Genomic DNA, 23207 nt, shown 5'->3' with positions numbered 1-23207 from the left:
CTGTCTTGCCCTCCTTGCCTTCACTGGAAAGCCAGCAAGGACCCCTTCTCTTTTCTAAGGCACCCTTGCATGCCTTTGGAGTTTTAGAGTTTTTATTCTGGGCAATGGGAGTGATGGTCGATGCTCTATCTGTGGTTGGGATTCTATACAGGGAAAGTCATTCAATTAAATCAAGCAGTATTGAATTCTTAATTGACACAAATGAGACAGACAGACAGCTGGAGGAGTGGGGGAGGGACAGGGAGCAGGTGCTCTGCATAATGGAGAAAGAGGAGGGGCAGAATATAAATTCAAACTGATGTTGGAGAAGCTCATTTGCGAATGTAGATTTTGTGTCACAAGAAAGGTAAGTTTTGACACAGCTTGCTTTACATACAGCAGAATGGATCAGGTGGTATCTTTGCCAAGGATAAGACAACAGGTTTCAAGTGCTCGTGCCATTTGGTGCCCCCATGGCCCAGTCTGCCTCTTTTCAGGTACTGTCATTTGTGAGAATCACTCTGGGTAAAACCTGGGTTTTGGTTTTTGGTTTTGTTTGTTTGTTTCAAAATAACCTTATCAGATAATGTTTGAATAAAAGAGACCACTTTTTAAATTCCATTTCTCAAATACAGGGATCCTTAGTGCATGAGTTAGGAAGGTAAAGGAAAACCTGTTTCCAGATCTTCAAATGCCAGATATATGGGGCATTCCTGCAGAGAAGGCATGTCCCTAGACAACTCTGGAATTTCCTCTGAGAATGTTGGGGGCATTTTTCCTCTCAGCACCCTCTCGATCAGAGCTTTGACTCCCCAGCTTAGACAATTCTTCTCTGTATCCATGGGAATTGCTCCCATAATTAGCAGTGTCTCCTGCCTGGAACACAGACAAGTAAATGTTCAAACCTGGCAGCTGATCCTGGGAAGGAGAGCTGATTAAATCTTCCCTGTTGAGAGGCACCTCTTTGATTTATATGTGACACCTACATCCTCCACCTCAGGTTTGTCTGAGGGAAGCAGTTTCACCCACGTCTTCATAACCAGGGACCCTAATATTTAAAGACATTGAATCTTGGGGGCGCCTGGGTGGCGCAGTCGGTTGAGCGTCCGACTTCAGCCAGGTCACGATCTTGCGGTCCGTGAGTTCGAGCCCCGCGTCAGGCTCTGGGCTGATGGCTCGGAGCCTGGAGCCTGTTTCCGATTCTGTGTCTCCCTCTCTCTCTGCCCCTCCCCCGTTCATGCTCTGTCTCTCTCTGTCCCAAAAATAAATAAATGTTGAAAAAAAAATTTAAAGACATTGAATCTTAAATGGAGACTACTGGTTTCTCAAGTCAACTGACTTAGGAAAATGCATAGGTGATTTTTCCCCTCTCCTCGCCCCTTCTCCACTAAACACCACCCTGCATTTGCTGTGATGAAAACTCCTGCTGCACAGGTATCATCAAATGCCAGGGGACTTGAGAAATAAAAGGAGCTCAGAACACCACTAAGTACACATGAGTATTAACTACAAATGGAAGAGTGAAGGAGTGGGCAAACTATTTCTTTAGAAGTTTTAGTAAGACAGGCTGGAACCGTCAGGCCGCAAAGTGAATACTCTTGGTGGTATTCCATTCCAGGAAAGCTTTCTGCGGGAGGAGGTGGATTCTTATCTGGATGTAGCTAGGATTATGTGCTCCCATTCAAACATGTTCAGGAGAGACAATATCCATTTTCTCCTGACATCAAGGCAGCCTTTTAAGTTTATCCAGATTTATTTTGGTTAGTGCAATAAAAAAGCCAGGTTGGAGAGTTCTAACAAAAATAAAGCCATTGTATGTTTAAAATTTCCCACTGAAAGCCCGCTTTTAAAGCAGTTTGCTGCTCTCCAGCTCCAGCCAACTCGCAATACTTGCGTTCAGGCAGGTTGGCTGAGAACAAAGCAAATTTGCTTCGCACACAGCAGCCTAAACCTACACTCTTAGGACAAAAGTTTTCCTTAGCAATGTTTTGTACATGGCTCTGGTTAAGGGCCATTCACTTACCTCCAACCTCTTTCTCCTAGGAGACAAAGGCACCTTTGGGCTGCGGTGACATGGGAGAGTTAGAATCAGATTTGTTATCGGCGTTGCAGCCTTCAATTTCAGTAAGAGGCTAAATGTGTCTATTCCGACTACAGGAAGGCAGTCTTTAGAACCCCTGGAGCACTTGGCCAATTATGCACCTGCAAATATACCATACAGGACATTTCAGGTTCCTAAGCACTTTGAAAACCGATACTTAAACCGTCTCAAGGGATCCTATCACCCACCTCGAATAATAGCTGCTTTGGAATCTGTTGTTGGCACCAGAAAAAGAAAGAATCCTCTGAAGTCATTCTAAAGCCATTTTTATTGTGCATTTTCAAACAAAGAACCTCACCAAAAGAACTCGTTACAAAATCAGGGTAGAAAGTCAAACTCATCTCATCTAAGAGTCAATTACCCTGGCAATTTTGTGAAGGGATGGGAAATGAGTGCTAGCGGAGAGAATTGTGGGGAGAGGGTGGGATTGGCTTTTAAAATCCCCTGGGTGAGGAGGGTGTTCCCACTGACTCTAAACTCTAACAATTACAACAGGAGGGCCTCTGTGACTTTCTGGCTATAAACTTTTTTTTATGATTATTAACTGGGCGAAATCTAGAATATGTGGAATTTCAACCTCCGTTTGCTTCTTTCTGAGAAATTTGTTTCTGTACAGAGTACAATATAACCTAAGGCTCAGAATTTATATCGGCTACCTTGATATTCCTTGCTGAAAAGCCACCTTCTTACATGTCTTACTTCCAGTAAGGAGGCAGATGCCCTACTTGCTGTTTATCTCAGGAAAGAAATACATGTGGGAAAAGAAGCAATTTTCTCCTCATTGCAATTAAATTAAGCCATGACCACCTGTTGTGGGATTATCCTGCCATCTGCTGGTCAAAAGAGAAATAACAGCAGACAAACGAGATGGATGAGGTAGAATGTCCCTCAGCTGATTGAAGGCTTTTGGCATAGCTAAAATCTTCCTTCTTTTAAGAGTATCACTCTCTTTTTATTATTGTGAGGTAGCAAAAATGGGATTCATAGCAGGAATACTTATGGGGAGTCCAAGAAAGGTCGGTATAATCCTTTTTGAAAACAACTGGCAATATTTTATCGAGAGTGGGAGAACGTTCTTCACCTTGACTTCGTCATTCCACTCCTGGAAACCTGTTCTAAGGGATGAATTCAAAATTCAGAAGAAGCCGTGTGCGCAAAGCTGTTCATCACAAAGATCGTTTTATGTTGGAAAAAATGTTTAAAATATGCAACCCAAATATCTGCCAATTAGTAATTAGTCAAAACAATCCACTTGGAATATTCTGAAGCTGTTAAAAATAATTATATTAAAAAATTATCACTACACGATGAAGTGCTTATATTATAATACAACATGAAAAAAAAAAGCAGATTGAAACCTAAGCATGGGGGTGCCTGGGTGGCCCAGTCGGTCAAGCGGCTGTCTCTTGATTTCGGCTCAGGTCATGATCTCACGGTTGGTGACTTCAAGCCCTGCGTCGGGTTCTGCACTGACAGCTCGGAGCCTGCTTGGGATTCTCTCTCTCTCTCTCTCTCTCTCTCTCCCTCTCTCTCTCCCTCTCTCTCTCTCCCCCTCTCTCTCTGCCCCTCCCCCACTCATGCTTTTTCTCTCTCACTCTCTCTCTCAAAATAAATAGATTAAACCTAAAATAAGAATCCTAAGCATGGAAAAAAAATTTTTTTGGGAGGGGGGGAAGCCACACCAAAATATTACTGGTAATTCTTTGTGAGGCCATAAGGGGCTAAATATTTTTTCCTAGGTTTTAGTCTTTTCCAAATTGTCTTTAACAAGTATATATTAGCTTGTGTAATGGAGGGAAAACTCGTTTCCCCTAAAAGATGCCAAAGTTCTTATTCATTCCTCATTTTACTAAAAAACATTTAAAACCCCCACAAATCCTGCCTGACCATCACAACTCACTTCAGCTCTATAGGGCTCTAGCCTTTTATCTGTCAATTGCTTCCCTCCCCTCCCAGGGTTGTTCAAGGATCAATCCAATAATGGATGTGAAAGTACTTTGAGGAATGTGATATTCCATATGATTTGTTATTAATAATTAATTTTGTCTACAGGTTCTCCCCAGTCTTATCCATTACCCTGGTTTCTTGTCTGAAATCAATAGGGAAAATACAAAACCTTTTATTTCCCCCCTCACTCTTGGCAAAATAATACTTTGTAATCTTGATAAAAGGCACCACTCTCCATTCAGGAATCCAAGTTCTATGGGTGCCTCCCTTGAGCTCTTGATTTGGCTATTCTAAATGTCTCCTGTCTGATCTCCCTGTCTGGGGTGTCTCTTCCTCCACGTTGTTCACACTAGTGGCAGCCAGAATGATCACTCTAAAATGCAAGGTTGGCCAAACCATTCCCCAGCTCAGAATCCTTCAGTGGCTCTCACTGCTTTATGGAGTTAAGTTTAAACCCCTAGTCTTGGCATCCAAGATCTCCGTGTTGATCCTTCAAGTCTGATTTGTCAGGCTATTTCACACGTCTTTGATTTTGCTTGGGCTGTTCCCTCTGTCAGGAACGCCCTTTCTGGCTGTCTGCCTGATAAATCTGTCCCCATCTTTGGGAAGTCAGTTTAAGCATCAGCTTCTCTTGAGACCTTCCCTGAAACCCTGCCCCTTGATTGAACTGGCCATACCCTCCTTCCTACCAATGGCTCCCTTTCCCCACCATGCTTTAATAATGTCACTTATCATAGAGTTAGGTAATTTTTGATTTCCTTATCTGACTCCTTCACTAGATGAAAAGCTCCTTAGGAATTACAAATCTTGTACTAAGTGGCAAAGCTAGGACTCAAGCCCAGCTTTTCTAAAAGGAGGGAAAAAACCCAAACCCTGTAGTAGATATTATTATTATTCTTGCTCATCCCAGATCCTCTCAGATCTCTTACCAGTCCATCCCATCCCTCCTTTGGTTGCTGTTTGCTTTTGCTTCTACTAACCAGTACCTGAGGCTCTTCTAAGGAGGATGGTCCTCAGGCTACCAGAATGGCTTTGATCCTTCCCTCGTCTTCAGCAAATGACTAATTGGATGTGATGTGAGAGTTTGAATGAGAGCCCAGTTTACTTGTCTCCAGTAGAATTTATACTCCTGAGTTCCCTGAGGGATTAAGCTGTGCTTTTTGCAACTGCCTGAAATCTCGTTTGCTTGGCTGCTGCTGCTTCTTCCCTGTCCCACTTTTCCTACACCCTTACTGACTTGGAATATTTCTTTAAAAACATTTTTTTTTAATGTTTATTTTTTGAGAGAGACAGAGACAGAATGCAAGTGGGTTAGGGGCAGAGAGAGAGAGGGAGACACAGAGTCCAAAGCAGGCTCCAGGCTCCAAACTGTCAGCACAGAGCCCGACGCGGGGCTCGAACTCACGAGCTGCGAGATCATGACCTGAGCCGAAGTCGGACGCTCAACCGACTGAGCCACCCAGGCACCCCGGAACATTTCTTTAATAAATCTCTTATCCAGGAATCCTTGTCTCACAGTCTCCTTCTGAGGCTCCCCCGGCATCCACCTAAGCCTGTTCTCAGTTCCTACTATATGCTAGAAACTCTTGGATGTTGTATAAAGCTTGGTTATTTGTACCTCACAAACTCACTATGAATAAAGTGTATGTATTTAACTTTTTTACACCTGAATAACAGACTCAGAGAGGCTGGGTAATTTATCCAAAGTCACACGGCAATTGGAAGAGTCAGAGTTGAACCTAGTCCCTTTTACTCCAAAGGTATGTCTGGGGCACCTGGGTGGCTCAATGTAGGAAGCGTCTGACTCTTGATTTGGGCTCAGGTCATGATCTCACAGTGAGATCGAGCCCCATAGTGGGCTCTGTGCTGGGCATAGAGCCTGCTTAAGATTCTCTCTCTCCCTCTCCTTATGCCCCTCCCCATCTCATGCTCTCTCACTCTCTCTCTCTCTCTCTCTCTCTCTCAAAAGAAGAAAAAGAAAAAGAAAGAAAGAAAAAAGAAAAAGAAATAAGAATAACTACCCTATAGCATAGGTTACACTATTACTACAACTGCTACTTATTCAACAGGTTATTCTCCAAAAGGCTGTTGATTAGTCCTCCTGTTCGTATGTGCATTATAATGCTCAACCACAGAGACTCAGGATGGGCAAAACACTAACAATGAACCACTCACATAAGCCCTGGATGCGACATACTAAGAAGGAGCCGCTGATCAGATATCAATATTGTTATTTCCACGTGGGTAGATAAAAAATATTGACTTGTTCTCACAGTTCACAAGAGTAAATTCCTATTCCCCCTTGCGGCCATTCCTAGAATTACCACTGCCGCCTAAGTCCTGGACCTTACGGGACCAGACTTGTAACAGTTCCTAGAGACCACATTGAACTCAGAGGCTACGGAGCTGGAGTCCCAAACCCCTACCTGTCAGAGAAGGTGCTAATGAATATTTTCAGAATTTCAAGAAAAAAAAATCTAGCTAAAATCATTCAATTACCTGCGATGGGAAAACATTTAACTCTTTTAATCCTCATAGCAATCCTGTCAGTAGGTATCCCGTTAGGATTCCCTTTTTACAGATAAGGAAAAGGATTCACGGAGTAACTTGTCCAAGTGACAAATAGCAGAGATGGGTTTGAATCTGGGCAGTCTGGCTCCAGGGCCTTACATGTATCTCCCCTGCTGTGTGGTTGCATTTATTCTAGTCCTATTTCCCCAGCACCTTCTATGTGCCAGAACTCAAACTAAGGTCACACCACATGTCCTCACAACTGAGCTGCATTTTGCAAATGAAAAGGCTCAGACTCAAAGGGGCACAAGGAAGTTTTTGGCAGGGGTGGGGGTTAAAGAATGCATTCATTATCTGTTTGTGAAGATGGTTTGACAGGTGTATACAAATGTCAGAACTCAACAAATTGTTCTCTGTGCAGTTCATTATTTATCAGTGTTATCTCAATAAATCTGCTTTTAAAAACAGCATGGAGATATTAGGTTATAACCTTAGACTGGCAAAAATTAGAAAGCTAGGTAATGCTAAGTGTTTGCCAAAATGGGAAGAATATAGGGGCTCTACTGGGAATGTTAAATTAGTGCAGCCATTCTGGAGAGCAACTGTCACTACACGGTCAAATTCATTTTGACTATAGTCTAGGTCCCGGTAATTCTATTCCTGGGTCAATATAAAAAAGAGAAGAATCCCATCATAGTGAAACTGCACAAAATCGAAGAAGAGAAAATACAAAAAATGTACAGGTGAAGCAGACTTAAGCTACCTGATATCAAGATTATAAAGCTATGGCAATTAAACAGTGTGGTATTATAAAGACATATAGACCAACAGAATAGAGTTTGGGAACAGAGGCACACGCATACAGCCAATTGGTTTTCAGCAAAAGCGCCAAAGAAAGGATGGTCTGTTTCAAAAAATGGTGAGGAAGCAACTGATGTACATAAGGAGAAAAAACAAATTTAACCCTTATCTCATGCCATACAAAAAATAATAATTTGAAATGGATCACAGACCTATGCATAAATGCTAAAACTTTTGCAAGAAAACAGAAACTCTTTGAAACCTTGGATGGAAAAAGTTTTCTTAAAACAAAACAAGAACATTAACTATAGAAGAAAAACTTGATAAATTAGACCTTAATTTTAAGATCTTCTGCGCCTCAAAAGACACCATTTAGAAAATGAAGGCAAGCTGCAAACTAGGGGGCAATACTTGTAATATATATTTCTGACAAGGGATCTGTATCCAGAATATGTAAAGAATTCATCAACTCAATAATAAGAAAACCCAATGAGAAACAGGCAAAAGATTTGTACAGACTCTTCAAGAGAAGATACAGGAACTTCTAATAAGCACATGAAAAGGTGCTCAACATTTATTAGGCATCAGGAAAATACAAATTAAAATTAAAATGAGGGGTGGGGTGCCTGGGTGGTTCAATCGGTTAAGAGTCCGATTTCAGTTCAGGTCATGATCTCACGTTTCATGAGTTCGAGCCCCATGTCGGGCTCTGTGCTGACAGCTCGGATTCTGTGTCTCCCCCTCTCTCTCTGCCCCTCCCCGACTTGTGCTCTGTCTCTGTCAAAAATAAATAATAAATAAAACATTAAAAAAATTAAAATGAGAGGTGCTTGGGTGGCTCTGTCCATATAGCATTCAACTCTTGATCTCAGGATTATAAGTTTGAGCCCCATCCTGGGTATATAGATTACTTACCTTTAAAAAAGAAAAGTGGGAATGCAAGCTGGTGTAGCCACTCTGGAAAACAGTATGGAGGTTCCTCAAAAAACTAAAACTAGAAATACCCTACGACCCAGCAATTGCACTACTAGGCATTTATCCAAGGGAGACAGGTGTGCTGTTTCGAAGGGACACATGCACCCCCGTGTTTATAGCAGCACTATCAACAATAGCCAAAGTATGGAAAGAGCCCGAATGTCCATGGATGGATGGATGGATAAAGAAGATGTGAGATATATATACAATGGGGTATTACTCGGCAGTCAAAAAGAATGAAATCTTGCCATTTGCAGCTACGTGGATGGAACTGGAGGGTATTATGCTAAGTGAAATTAGTCAGAGAAAGACAAAAATCATATGACTTCACTCATATGAGGACTTTAAGAGACAAAACAGATGAACACAAGGGAAGGGAAACAAAACTAATATAAAAACAGGGAGGGGGACAAAACAGAAGAGACTCTTAATATGGAGAACAAACAGAGGGTTACTGGAGGGATTGTGGGAGGGGGGATGGGCTAAATGGGGAAGGAGCATTAAGGAGTCTACTCCTGAAATCACTGTTGCACTATATGCTAACTAACTTGGATGTAAATTTAAAAAAATAAAAAAGAAAATTAAAAAAAAGAAAAGAAAATCTTTTAAAAAATTAAAATGAGATATCTGTATACCTCCATCAGATAGCTATAATTTAAACAGAGCAATAATACCAAGTGTTGGTGAGGAAATCGAACAACTAAAACCTTCAAATGCCACGTGGGACTGTAAAGTGGTACCTACAACTATTTTGGAAAACAGCTCTATAGTTTCTTATAAAATGAAACATACGCTTAACTTATGACCCAGAAATTCCACTCCTAGATGCTTACCTGAGATAAATAAAAGCATATGTCTATAAAAAGTCTTGTATATGAATGTTTACAGCATAAACCTAGACCCAAATTGGAAATAACCCAAATGTCCATCAGCAGGTAAGTGGATAAATGAATTGTGGTATAATAAAACGAAACACTACCCAGCAACAAACGAAACTGATTTCTGCAGTAATATGGATGACTCTCAAAAACATTATGCTAATGAGGGAAGCTAGAAAAAATGAGTACATACTATATTATTCCCTTTACATGAAATTTTAGAACAGGCAACCCTATGTAACATCAAGCATATCAGTGATTTTCTGGGAGTGGAGAGATTAACAATAAAGGAGAATGAGAGAATTTGGGGACTAATATAATTGTTCCATATCTTGGTTGGGGTGTTTATTTTATTTTATTTTATTTTATTTTATTTTATTTTATTTTATTCTCTCTTCTTTTCTTTTCCTTTCTCTTCCTTTTTTTTCCTCTTCTCTTCTTTTCTTTTCTCTCCTTTTCTTTTCTTTATTTTAAAGAGCCCCAGTGGGGGGAAGGAGCAAAGAGAAAGAGAGAGAATCTTAAGTAGGCTCCATGCTCAGCACGAGCCCAACAACACCCCCAACTGTATACTTTAAATGGGTGTGTTTTATTATATGAAAATTAAAACAGTACATTTGATTTCAAAAATTAAAAGAAGGATAGAAAGGAAACAAAAGGAATAAAAGGGTATAAGGGAAGAGGAAAGAGGAAAGGGAGAAGCAGCATCACTCAGGCTCAGAAAGGGAAAGCGATTTATTTAAGGTCATACAGCTAATGAACTGTGGATTTGAGATCCCAACCTAGATCTAACTGACTTCAAATCTCGTCCACTCCTTCCACTCTCTTCCACTGCTCCCATCAGCAAATGTGGTTTGACTGTAGTTCACAGGGTTTGAAAAGGAAAAAACAACCCGAAGGGGGCTTTAGTGGTTTTCAAACAAACAGAACCATTGGTTGGGTTTTATTTTTTTTTTAATTTTTTTTTAACGTTTATTTATTATTAAGAGACAGAGTGTGAACAGGGGAGGGGCAGAGAGAGAGGGAGACACGGAAGCAGAAGCAAGCTCCAGGCTCTGAGCTGTCAGCACAGAGCCAACGCGGGGCTTGAACTCACAAACCGCAAGATCATGACCTGAGCCGAAGCCGGACACTTAACCGACTGAGCCACCCAGGCGCCCCCATTGGTTGGGTTTTAATCCCTCATTTCTCTGGACAGTGATTTGCCCAGTGTCACATAGCTGGTAAATAACAGACTGGGATAATAACTCTGCTTCTGTGTTCTGATGATTTCTCCATGGGACACTGTTTCTTCTACTTCACTCCTTCATTTTTCTCTGTCTCAAAGAGTTAAGAAAAGTAGTTCACAGAGTTAAGGAATAGCAAAGAAGAATAAGAAAAAAGATGGAAAAGCAATAGTGAAAGGAGTGTTGCAAACAACAAAAATAAGAGGCGATAAGAGCAAGCAATTGGACTCAAATGGTTAAGAAAGGCTTTCTGGAGGAAAGCCTTCGATGGAAACCTGGAAACACAGCCATAGGAGGTTTGTGAGCAAGAGAGTTTAGTTACCAGGGAGCAGGTGGACTTCACAGGAATATGGCTTGGGAGGCACCCCACCATCCCATTCAGAGTTTTTTCCTTTGGAAACCTGCCAACGTCAAAATGTTATCATCAGAGCCTTAATTTTTTAGGTGGAGATCATGTCTCCAGGAGTCCTAGGTCAGAGTAACTGTCCAGCACACTGAATGCAGAGTTCAGTCCTTGGCTCTTCTATCATTTGATAACTGGTGTCTACTTAGTGGTGATGCAGGGCATGAAGAGGTCTGGGGTGAGCAGTACTACCCTGGCCAGCCCCTGTGTGTGGACTTCTCAGGACCACAAAGACAGGACCTGTGATGCTTGGAGCCTGGGGATTGCCAACAATGAGAACGGACCCTTCATTGATCCCTTACCAGTAGTACTTAGTGCTAAAACAAACCAACCCACAAAACAAGTTTCTTTCTTGCTAACATAAAATCCAAAACAAGTGTCCCTGATTGACATGTGACCTTCTTTTTAGCAGTGATTCAATAACCCAGGCTCCGTCCACCTCATGGCTCTGCCCATCTTCACTGCATGGCTCCCAAAGTGCCCAGGTTCTTCAAACCACAGGAAGAAGAAAGGGCATGGAGAGGGTGATTTGGCAGACAGAGAATGTCTGTTCACATCCCATTGGCTAGAACTCTGTCACATGGCCACACCTAACAGCTAGGGAACATGGGAAATGTAGTCTGGCTGCCTGCTTGTTCAGGAAGAGGAGGAAATAGACTCAGGTGGGACACAGGCAGAGGGAACATTGCCTACAGCACCTAACAAATAAAATAATTACCATTGATTGAACAACTGCTTTACGCCAAAGATGGTGCTGGGCACTTTATTTAATTAACTTGGTCCTCTGAAACACCTCTGCAAAGTAGGTGTAATATAGAGGTGATGATAGGGGTGCCTGGGTGGCTCAGTCACTCTCTCTTTCTCTCTCTCAAAATAAATAAACTTCAAAAAAAACCTTAAAGCAAAGCAAAACAAAACAACATAAAACAAAACAAAACTAAGCTAAACTAAATCTCAGAGCTGTTGGGCGGCTTGCCCAAAAATCACATTGTAAAAACAAGATTTGGAGTGCTTGGGTGGCTCAGTTGATTAAGAGTTAGACCCTTGGTTTCGTCTCAGGTCATGATCTCACAGTTCATGAGTTCGAGCCCCGACTCAGTTCATGAGTTTGAGTTCTGCATCAGGCTCTGTGCTGTCAGCTTGGGATTCTCCCTCTCTCTGCCCCTCCCCTGCTCCTGCTCGAGCAGCACTCGTGCTCTCTCTCTTAAAATAAATAAACATGGGGGGGGGGGGAAGAATCATTATTTTAAAATAAAAAATAAAATAAAATAGAAACAAGATTTGAACCCAGGTCTTCAAATGCTAAGACCAGTTCTGGTACCAGAATTATCATTTTCCAACAGGATGACCTTCAGTAGGTAATTTAACACACAGATAATTTAACCTCATACTCATAAGTAAAATGAGTATAATCAAAGCCTTCTCTCCATAGGTAAGTAAGTAAAGGCATTAAATACTAATAAAGCATTTGGTGCAGTGATTGGCACTCAGTAAACGTGAACTATTGATTAGGGGATTTAAGTTCTTTTATACCATTTGATTAAAGTTCTCTGACATGCCAGTGTTTTTTTCATATGTAAATGGAAATAATATCTCCTTTGCTGTTTTTTTAAAGTTTATTTATTTTTAATTTTTTTTAACGTTTATTTATTTTTGAGACAGAGAGAGACAGAGCATGAACGGGGGAGGGCCAGAGAGAGGGAGACACAGAATCTGAAACAGGCTCCAGGCTCTGAGCTGTCAGCACAGAGCCCAACACGGGGCTTGAACTGACAGACCGCAAGATCATGACCTGAGCCGAAGTCGGACACTTAACCGACTGAGCCACCCAGGCACCCCTTTAAAGTTTATTTTTGAGAGAGAGAGAGACGGAGACAGAGGGAGAGAGAGAGAGAGAGAGAGAGAGAACACGTGCATGTGGGGGTGGGGCAGAGAGCAAGGGAGAGAAAGAATCTCAAGCAGGGTCCGTGCTGCCAGCACAGAGCCCCACTTGGGGCTCCCTCTCATGCACTGTGACGTCATGACCTGAGCTGAAATCAACAGTTGGACGCTTAACCAAGTGAGTCACCCAGGGGCCCCATCTTTGCTGTTTTTTTTTTTTTTTAATTTTTAAGTAATCTCTACACCCAATGTGGGGCTCAAACTTACAACCTGGAGGTCCAGAGTCACATACTCGAGCACCTAGATGGCTCAGTCGGTTGAGTACCCAACTTCGGCCCAGGTGATGGTCTTGTGGCCCATGAGCTTGAGCCCTACATCGGGCTTGTCCTCAGCCTGCCTGTCAATGCAGAGCCCAGTTCAAATCCTCTGTTCCTCTTCCCCTGCTCCTTCCCTGCTGTACTCTCACTCTCAAAAAAAAAAAAAAAAGAAAAGAAAAGAAAAAAAAGAGTCACCTCCTCTGCTGATTGAGCCAGCCAGGCATCCCTCATTTGTGTGTGTGTGTTGTTTTTAATAATTAAATGAGTTAAAGCCTTTAAAGCCTCTAGTAAAGTGCTTAGCGTGTGGTAAATGGGAGGAAGGAACAGAGATTGCCTTTTAAGAAATACCAAACTAAAGTCATATTTTTTTCCTCCAAAAAATTCGCTGTTGTGTAGGTGCCCATTTGTTGACTGACAAATGAGCAGATGCCAACATCACTGTAATGTACAGCATAATAAATTTCATTTTTCATTTTTTTAAATTTCATTTTTCTAAAACACGTTGCTTTTTAGGCAATCAGAACACTTGCCTGTCCCTAGTCAGGCTTTCTAGCTTCTTAGTTGGGGATCAGTAAATCATTTTCTTTTTGCCACAGTGTCCCTACAAAGGCTGTGGGGATTAGTCAAGACTCTCCTTTGAGATCCTGAAAGAAGGAAAGTGGCTCTATGACTGTGGTCATAGGAACAGTCAGCTACTTCTGAGTCTCCCTACCTCTTCAATTCTTAGGACACGTACTTAGGGCACACACAATTTTTTTTACTTAGGAGTTTGTGGCTTTTTTTTTTTCTAGATTCGTAGCTTCATTTTAGAAAGTTTGTCAAGTATTTAAAAAATACAAAGAATCACTGTTAATATTTTGTTGTCTATCATTTGGGTTTTTTTTTCCTATATGTATAAAATTGTAAAAATAAATTAATCTTATACTGTATTACACTTGCTTAAGACATTATATCATAAATATTTCCCCATGTTCTTAATAGTTTTCCCAAACAAAATTTTGTGTCTGTATAATATATCATCATACAGCTAGCTATACCATAATGCATTAAAAATTTTTTTAATGTTTTATTTTATTTTTGAGAGAGAGAGGGGGGGAGAGAGAGAGAGAGAGAGAGAGAGAGAGAGAGAGAGAGAGAGAGAACACAAGTGGGGGATGGGCAGAGAGGGAGACATAGAATCTGAAGGAGGCTCCAGGTTCTGAGCTGTCACTACAGAGCCTGACATGGGGCTGGAACCCAGGAACCTCGAGATTGTGACCTGAGCCGAAGTCTGATGCTTAACTGACTGGGCTACCCAGGCGCCCCCATACTGCATTTTTTGCATCACTGGTGTATATTTAAGTTTGACCAATTTCCCACCAATAAAATAATGGTGTGGGGTATAGTTGTACATAATTTCTTATTCTTATTCCTAATTTTTTCTTTAACATAAATTCAGTGGTATTCTGGAGCCTATTTGTACTGGCTCCTGAGAGCCAGCTGTGGGCATTGCTTCACAACTACACATTTATGTTAGTAGCTTCAAATTGGCCATTGTGGGAACATTTATATCACAAAATCAGTAAAGGCTACAAATCAAGGGCTGCTCTCCCTGCCCTTGTCAGTTGTTATTTTCCAGTATCCTAGTGTATAAATTCCTCAAAGTAGTATTTCAGAAGCAAAGAATGTGCGCATTTCATACACATTTTAAACATTTTGTTATTACCTTATTGCCCTCCAGAAAGGTGAGGCATTTCTACTGGCAACTTATGAGAATGAAGCAGAGTTGGTGTTTTAGTCAGCTTCCAGTGGAAGTGCAGATTTTAAGAGCAGAAATCAATGAAACAGACAATAGGAAAACAATATAAATCGTTGATTAAGCCAAAACCTACTTCGAGAGTATCGGCAAAATTGATAAATCTCTAGCCAGACTGATCAGAAAAAAAAAAGAGAGAGAGAAAAGACATAAATTACTAATATCTGGACTGAGAGATTTCAGGGACCTGACTCTAGATACCACAGGCATTAAAGTAACAGTAAGGGAGGGGCGCCTGGGTGGCTCAGTCAAGCGGTTAAGTGGTTAAGCGTCAGACTCTTAGGTCATGATCTCTCGGTTCCTGAGTTTGAACCCTGCATTGGGCTCTGCACTGACAGTGTGAGGCCTGCTTGGGGTTTTCTCTCCCTCTCTCTGCTCTTTCCCCGCTCGTTCTCTCTCTCAAAATACATAAATAAACTTAAAAAAATAATAAGGGTATAGTATGAACAACTTTATGCCAGTAAATTAGATGCCAACAACCTAGATGAAACGGACAAATTCCTTGAAAGACACAAACGACCAAAGTTCACTCAAGAAGAAATAGATAACCGGAATAGCTGTGTATCTCAGTAATGCAATGTTGGTTTAACATCAATCACTACATCAAAAGACCAAAACAACAAAAACAACAAAAAACATATGATCATCTCAATAGCTACAGAAAAGGCATTTGACAAAATCCAAAATACATTCATGATCAAAACTCTCAGCAAACTAGGAAGAGAAGGGACTTTAGCCTGATAAAGGACATCTAGGAAAATCCCACAGAGAACATCATATATAATGAGGAAAAATTGAATGCTTCCCCCTAAGATTGAGAATAAGGCAAAAATGTTTTAAAATTTAATATTGTTCCAGAGATTCTACCAATGCAATAAGCAAGAAAAACAAAGGAGACACATACAGATCAGAAAGGAATAGATAAACCTATCTTTATTTGCAGAGGACAAGATTGTCTATGTGGAAAATTCTAAGGAATCTACAAAAACAGCTATTAGAACTAGTAAGTAAATTAAGCAAAATAGCAGAGTACATGGTCAATATATAAAAATCAATTGTATTCTTACAAAAATCAATTGTATTCTTAAAAAAAAGCAACACACAATTGGTCATTGAAATTTAAGAAACAATGCCATTGACAACATTATTCAAAATATTAAATTCTTAAGGATGAAGTCAACAAAAGATATGCAACACTGATGTCTACAGAATTAAATAAAACCTCAACAGATGAAGATACACTGTGTTCATGAATTGGAAATATCAATATTGTTAAAATATTAATGCTCCTCAAATTAAGCTTTAGATCTAATGCAATCTCAATAAAAACCTGACAGATCTTTAAAATTTCCAGAATAACCATCACCTGGGTTTGAAATTATGGAAGTCATAAAGTAGTAAATGTTAGGAGCAGAGAATTCCAAGATAGATGGACCTGAATTGAATCCTAACTCTGTCTCTTCCTAACTGTGGGCCCTTGAGTAAATTATTTAATTTCTCATTGTTTAGGTTTTCTCATGTTGTTAGGTACAATTTTCATTAAAATTATGGGTTTCCCTGGGGCATCTGGGTGGCTCAGGCGGTTAAGCGTCTGACTTCGGCTTAGGTCATGATCTCATGGTTCATGGGTTCAAGCCCCACATCGGGCTCTGTGCTGACAGCTCAGAGCCTGGAGCCTGTTTCAGATTCTGTGTGTGTGTGTGTCTCTCTCTGTCCCTGCTCTGCTCGCACTCTGTCTCTCTCTCTCTCTCAAAAATAAATAAAACATTAAAAAAAAAAACTTAAAAAAAATTATGGGTCTCCCTTAAAAGACAACTTTGTGACCACTAGACAGGTAAAACAACAACAACAAAACTTTTTGGATACGAAAACATGAAACAAAATTAAAATTTGAGAAATGAATTGTAATTTCACCAAAATTAAAAACTTCTGCTCTTCAAGTAAAATGTCAAGTCTCAGATTGGAATAGTCCCAATACGTGTATCTGACAAAGGTCTTGTACCAGAATATACAACAAATCCTTTACAATCGACAACTTAATTTTTAAAATAGGGCAGAAGATTTGAACAGATGAAAGAAAATATCAGAATAACTGCGAAGCCCGTGAAAAGATATTCAGCATCACTAGTCATTAGAGAAATGCAAATTAAAACCACAAAAGGAAACCTCTTCCCACTCACTAGAATGACTAAAGCCGAAAAGACTAATAATACCTAAGATACCTGGAACTTTCATACATTGCTGGTCATAGTGTAAAATGTATTTTGAGAAGCAGTAATTTTTTGTTTTAATTAAAGGTTCTGTTTTGTTTTGTTCTTTGAGAGAGGGAGAGAAAACACAAGCAGGCTCTCGTATAGAGCCTGCCGCAGGGCTTGAACCCACAAACTGTGCGATCATGACCTGAGCCTAAGTCAAGAGTCAGATGCTTAACCGACTGAGCCACCTGGGCACCCCTGGAAAAAAAAATTTTTTTTATGCAGTTAAACGTACACCCACTCTGTGACACAGCAATGCCACTTCTATATATTAACCCAAGACAAAGAAAAATTTTTCCACACAAAGATCCTACATGAATATTCCTCTTAGCCCAAGACTGGGTGGAAAAGTGCCCATCAACACATGAATGGATTAAATCAATTGTGATATATTCACTCAATGGAGTACTTACTCTGCAGCAAGAGGGAATGAACCACTGATAACACGCAACAGCATGGATGGATCTGCACAGACATGATGCTGCACAAAAAGAAGTCAGACACAAAAGAGCACCGGCCGTTCTGATTCCATGTGTACAAGTTCTAGTACAGGCAACACTACTTCGTGGTGACAAAAATCAGAACAGTGGCTGTCTCTGACATTGAGGGAGATTGAGAAAGGAACACGAGGGAATTCTCTGGGTTATGCAAATGTTCTAGATCTCGAGAGTGTTATGGACTTCACCAGTGTGTTTGTCAAAAGTCATTCAACTGTACAAAGTGTGTGCCTTTTACTGTAAATCAAACCTCAGTATGGTTGATATAAATACACATGTGGAATTTCCTCTTGGTCTGTCAGCCTGCGGTGGAGTTTAGGAAGGGAACCCCCCCCCCCCCAGACAGCTCACAATAGGGCTGTTTACAGTCAATGACCTGCCACCCACAGGCAGCTCCTGAGCAACCCCCCACCCCCACCCCCACCCAGGTGTGCCCCTAGCCTCAATCTGGCTCCTTCCTGGTATCTCCAGGGCTTTTCCTGCTGGTCTCAGGACCAGAGGGAACTCTGGCACGCAACAGACATGGAGGGCCCTCTACGGAAACACACAGGGGCTGGCTTTGCAGTCAGAGATTTGGGGTTCCAATCCTAACAGCGGGGTCCAATCCTGACAGTGGGCTTCCTTCAGAAGTGGGTGACCTTGGCTAACCGACTTAACCTCTTTGACGCGCAGTGCTCCAGAAAGGCAAGGAGGATTTATCTTTGTATCGTCAGTGCCCAGAACATTCATGTCTTCTGCATGAACTCATGCCCAGTGCTGGGACAGAAAGTCTGTCCTGAGCACTTGTAAAGTAAAAGTGCTAGTTATGTGCTCTCCTGGAGGCAATAGTTGTTAACATTTTAGGGGGTCACAAACACCTTTCAAAATCTGAAAACCCTGTACCCTCTCCTTCCAGAAAAATACCAATATATATGCTGTTTTACGTATACATATAATTTCCATATTCCTGGGAAGCTTAATGGACCCCAAGTTAAGATCCTCTGGTTCTGGAGGGTCTCACCTAGCTCTGCAGGTTCTATCAAGCATTCTTGCAACTTGGCTACCCTTTGCTCTACACCTAATCTCTGTCAGAGCCTCGATTCATATAACCCTTTGAGGATGGTTTGCAGATGAGGAAAATGAGACTCAGTGGCCAAATGACTTGCCCAAGACCACAGAGCTAGTCATGGCTGGTGTTAGGTTTTTACTTCAGTCTTGTGCCTTCTGATTCCAACCCTCTACTCATGCCTCCAGGTGAGAATTTAATCCCCTTCGAGGGCTCTCTGAAGCCCATGGAAATAGTCTGATTACTGTAAAGCTGGTCGTGATGGTAGGAATGAGTGACTCCAGGCCCATCACAAGTACAGCCCTCAGGCCCAGTTCAAGTATGTGTCATCTGCCCCTCAATTTCTCAATTTGGCCCACAGCCTGGGCAGTGGGTGTGGAGCAGAAGAAGGAAAGAGAAACAGGAAATTATTTAGAATAAGAAGTTTCAGACTGAGTCACACACATGAAGTATAACTCAGAGAGAGGCGCTGGGGTGGGAGGGGAAAAAAGAGAGGGCTCTATCCTCTCCCTGGGGGGCAAAGATGCTTGGATGGATGGTCCTCTCTCCAGGCTTTGGGCGTGGCTCCCTCTACTTAAAAGGGTGATGGGGACAGGGAGAAAGAGAGACAACTGAGGGGCTCTGGGAGGAGGGAATGGACAGTAGTCAACAAGCGTTAAGTACTTTAAGTAATTCGCATGTGTCAGGCCCTGGGCTATATGCTTCCGATGTATTACCTCATTTTACCTTAACCAAGGAGAAGACCCCACTGTCGATCCCCACTTTAAAGATGAGAAAAAATCAAGGCAGAGAAGTTAAAGGACTTGCCCAAAGTCACACAGATAAGCGGTCAAAATTGGATTCTAACCCAGTACTGCCTGTATGTCAAGCAAACAGTTAAACAACAAAAACCAGGATAGCCTAACCCCAGAGTCTGCACTTAACCAGAACACTAGACGTTTTGGTTGCTGTTTGCTTGTAACTGAGAAGCTTGTAACTGGGAAGACACTTTACACACCATCTTTTAATGCTCACAATAGCCTTTTGACAGTTGACAGTTGAGGGAACCTCAGAGCAGTGCAGTGACTTGCCCAAGGTCACAGGGCAGGTCGGTGTTGGGGCTAGAGTATGATTACAGGTCTGACTCCACATCCAGTGCTGTTCCCACTACTAACTCGCTGCTGCTTTCACAGATGAGTTGGGCAGGAGTCAAGGCAGGAGGGAACAGGTGGGGACCCACTGCATGGGCCTGAGGGCTGGGGGTGGAGGGATGGCCCACGAGGCCCTCTTGCTCACCTCACAGGGTCTTTCTCTTACGGAGACACAGCCTTAGCGCCGACCTTTTGTCTGCTTCTGTAGCTACTGCTCTGGGGGTGAGCAGGGGTGCTCATTTAGACTTCTCTCCTATTACTGTTGAGTCATTTCTCCCCTGAGTCCCTTGGAGGTAGTGGGAACCCCCTCAAGACATAGAAGCTACTCAGAAGACCTCAGTCAAAGTGGAAGAACTTTCCAACTGTGCGGGGACTGCCTTGTGATGTGGTGGGGTCTCCGTCACTGGGGGTATTTGAGCAGAACAGGATAACCATCTATGGGAGATTCCTGTAGTGGGCGGAGCTTGGGTCTAGGTCTTCGAGAGCCCTTTGACTGTGAGATTCTGTGAGTCACTGTGGGATGAAGTTCAGCCTGTGCATCAGGGTGGTATACTATGAGATCTGGGGCCAAACAGACCTGGGTTCAAAACCTGACTCAGTCACCTCCTTGCTGGGGGACTGTGGGCAAGTTTTCTCTCTTAGCCTCATAAGACGGAAATTTCAATACCTACCTCATGAGATTGCTTTGAGTACAGGGTTCCTCCACTATCCGAAAGTACGAATGTTTCTATGAAAGCTTCTGTAAGCCAAAGTGACATGTAAAGTGAAGAAACAATTAACGTTAATGTATATGGAATTTTTTTTTTAGCTTTCCCAGACCCCAAAAATAACCTCTTAGGCTTCTCTGATACTGTAGGACCCATCTTGCTAACGGATACACAGAACAAACCGAAATCAAGCACAGATGTTCACAGACCCAGTTCAAAGCTATGGTAGCTTGTGGGAGCCTGGCTAGCTCAGTTGGTAGAGCACGCAATCTTGATCTTGGAGTCCTGAGTTCAAGGCCCAGCTGGGTGTAGAGCTTATGTAAAAAAAAGAAAAAACAAACCTATAGTGGGTTGATGTTGAGTGTAGCTCCCCTGGGAGGAGTTTGGTGGGGCTGCTTTGGGGTGAGCACTGCCTCTATAAGAGCTCACTGCAAACAAACAGTACTATTTATTTTCACTTTTCGCCTTTTTCGAATCGGTGAAAATCCTCTTTTGAAAAATGGGGGTAACTGCCTGTGTATGTCGTGCTCCGTGTAAAGAAGGAACTCAATAAATCGTTCCTACTATTATGGCCATTAAATGAATGGCCAAATCACAGATTGGCAGGTCCTTTGGCAGTCTTTTATGAGGGCTGGGTCAGAGAAATCCAAGCGTTAACCAAAGTACCAAATGTTTGGATACCTAACATATGTAGGAAACCACCCTTTTTTTCTGAGGCTGCCTGTCTTAGAAACAATCATGGAGAACATGGTACATAAAGGGGGTAAAATGCAAGAAACACTCAGGGACTTTGATGTTTGTGCCAACAGTTGAGAATGTGGGTCCCTGACTCAAGAGGAGACACATAGGCTATCTAAACAGTCCCTGGCTGGGAACAAAAATCTCCTGTAAGATCCTGACAAATCTCATTAGTTCTCTGTGTGAAGCCCAGGCAATGGGGAACTCACTACCTTCTGAGACCATCTGTAGGAAACTCCCCACATTTCCCAGCGTGTTCTCCGTTGTTTTGCCAGCTGGGAACTGGAACTAACAACTACATCCCCTAATTGAGAGCCGACCCCATATCATAGGAACGTTTATGATCACATGGCTGGCTGAGGGGAAGAGTGATGACCAGGCAGATCTGTGGAACATTTAGACTTTGAACATTCTCAGAAGCACAGAGGTGGGACAGCACACTCTGGTGAGAGTTTCAGAATCGCACAGACTCCGATTTGAGTTCTGCTCTGCCACTCACCCGTGTCCTTGGGCAAACTACTTAACCTCCAAGCCCCAATTTTCCCGTGTATGAATCGGAACTGATCATATCTCCTTCACATGAGGAGGGAAGAGTGCCTTTGGAATTTAGGGACATATGGATTCACAGTTTGTTCCCCCCAAGCCAGGTTATTTCTATCAGTGGGCTTTGCCCAGGGAGTCAGCACCTCAGAGAAGGAAATTCCTGGCTGAGATGCTGCTGGTGGCGAACTGTGTTTCTGGAATCCACTGAGGTCCTGGGGAGCTGTCTTGACCTTGGTAACATTAGAACAAGCTTAATGGTACAAGCTACACTTTTCATTTCCTAAACGTATGCATATTCATTTGCTCATTGATCTTCAGGTGGCATGGTGAGATGGACATGAATTATATCCCATTTAGCAAGTGGGGAAACTGAGGCTCAGAGAGGCGAGTTATTTTGTGCTTTAGAGTTTAGCTGCTAAGTAAACACCTATGGGCTCCCATCCCACCCATCACCAATTCCTGGTTCTTGATTCTTCCCTTTGGTGCCGGGGGCCAATACGGACTGTTTTGGGCCTCAGAGCACCAGCTTCTCTTCCTCGTCCCCAGATGTAGTTCCAGTCTCCTGCAACTCTGAGGGCATAGTTTCTTTCTTTCTTTTTTTTTTTAAGTTTATTTATTTATTTGGAGAGAGAGAGCGAGCAGGGGAGGGGCAAAGAGGGAGAGAGAGAGAGAGAAAATCCCAAGCAGGCTCTGCACCAACAGCACGGAGCCCGACGTGGGGCTCTAACCCATGAAGTGTGAGATCATGACCTGAGCTGAAACCAAGAGTCAGGCATTTAACCGACCGGCCGCGCCACTCAGGCGCCCCAAGGACATAGGTTCTATGCTTCCCCCAGTCCCACCATCAAGTCCCTATTCCTGTTTTCTCTTGTGCTCACCCATTCAACAAATGCTAGCTAAGGACCAAAATATTGTGGGCCAGCCCTGATGCTTGGTGCTTGGGGTACAGAAATGAACAAAACACGTCCACATCCTCAAGTTCACAGTCTGATGTGTGTGTCTGGTGGGGGGAAGACATCATCAGCTTTTTCCAAACAGTGTGATGTACAAAGAAATGGAGCATGATGAGCGTGTCTGGGGATCCCAAAGGAGGATTACTGGAGTCTGTGGGGTTCTTGGAAGTGTCATTCAAATTTTCCTAAAGAATGAGTAGGAGTCAACCAGAACATGTCACAGCGGAATCCAGGGGAGGCAGGAGCATGGCAAGTTCAGGTTCTGTGAGCAGCCGAAGGGCAGGTTCTGAGAGCTGATGCTCAGCAGGGGCCAGATCCCACAGGACACTGTCAGCCTGAGCTCCATCTTGTGGACGATGAGGAGCCAATCCAGGCAGTTGCTGGGTCAGATTTGTCATTCTAATTGTTATTTTTTAAATGTTTGTTTATTTTTGAGAGAGAGAGAATGAGCAAGGGAGGGGCAGAGAGAGAGGGAGACAGAGGATCTGAAGCAGGCTCTGTGCTGCGGTGCTCAAACTCACAAACCAG

At 42.4% G+C, this 23207-nt stretch overlaps 1 long non-coding RNA gene across 1 annotated transcript; it reads right to left on the bottom strand.

The window, feature by feature from the left end:
- Positions 1-280: 280 nt before the first annotated feature.
- LOC113599470 (uncharacterized) lies at positions 281-21833 on the bottom strand. The gene is made up of 4 exons (XR_003420335.2): positions 21396-21833; positions 20410-20477; positions 2003-2181; positions 281-855 (listed from the first exon to the last, which is right to left on the bottom strand). It is a non-coding gene; the product is annotated as an uncharacterized LOC113599470 (long non-coding RNA).
- Positions 21834-23207: the final 1374 nt, after the last annotated feature.

Source organism: Acinonyx jubatus, chromosome C1 (assembly GCF_027475565.1).
Source record: "Acinonyx jubatus isolate Ajub_Pintada_27869175 chromosome C1, VMU_Ajub_asm_v1.0, whole genome shotgun sequence".
NCBI lineage: Eukaryota > Metazoa > Chordata > Mammalia > Carnivora > Felidae > Acinonyx > Acinonyx jubatus.
This window is presented reverse-complemented; position numbering and strand designations above follow the sequence as displayed.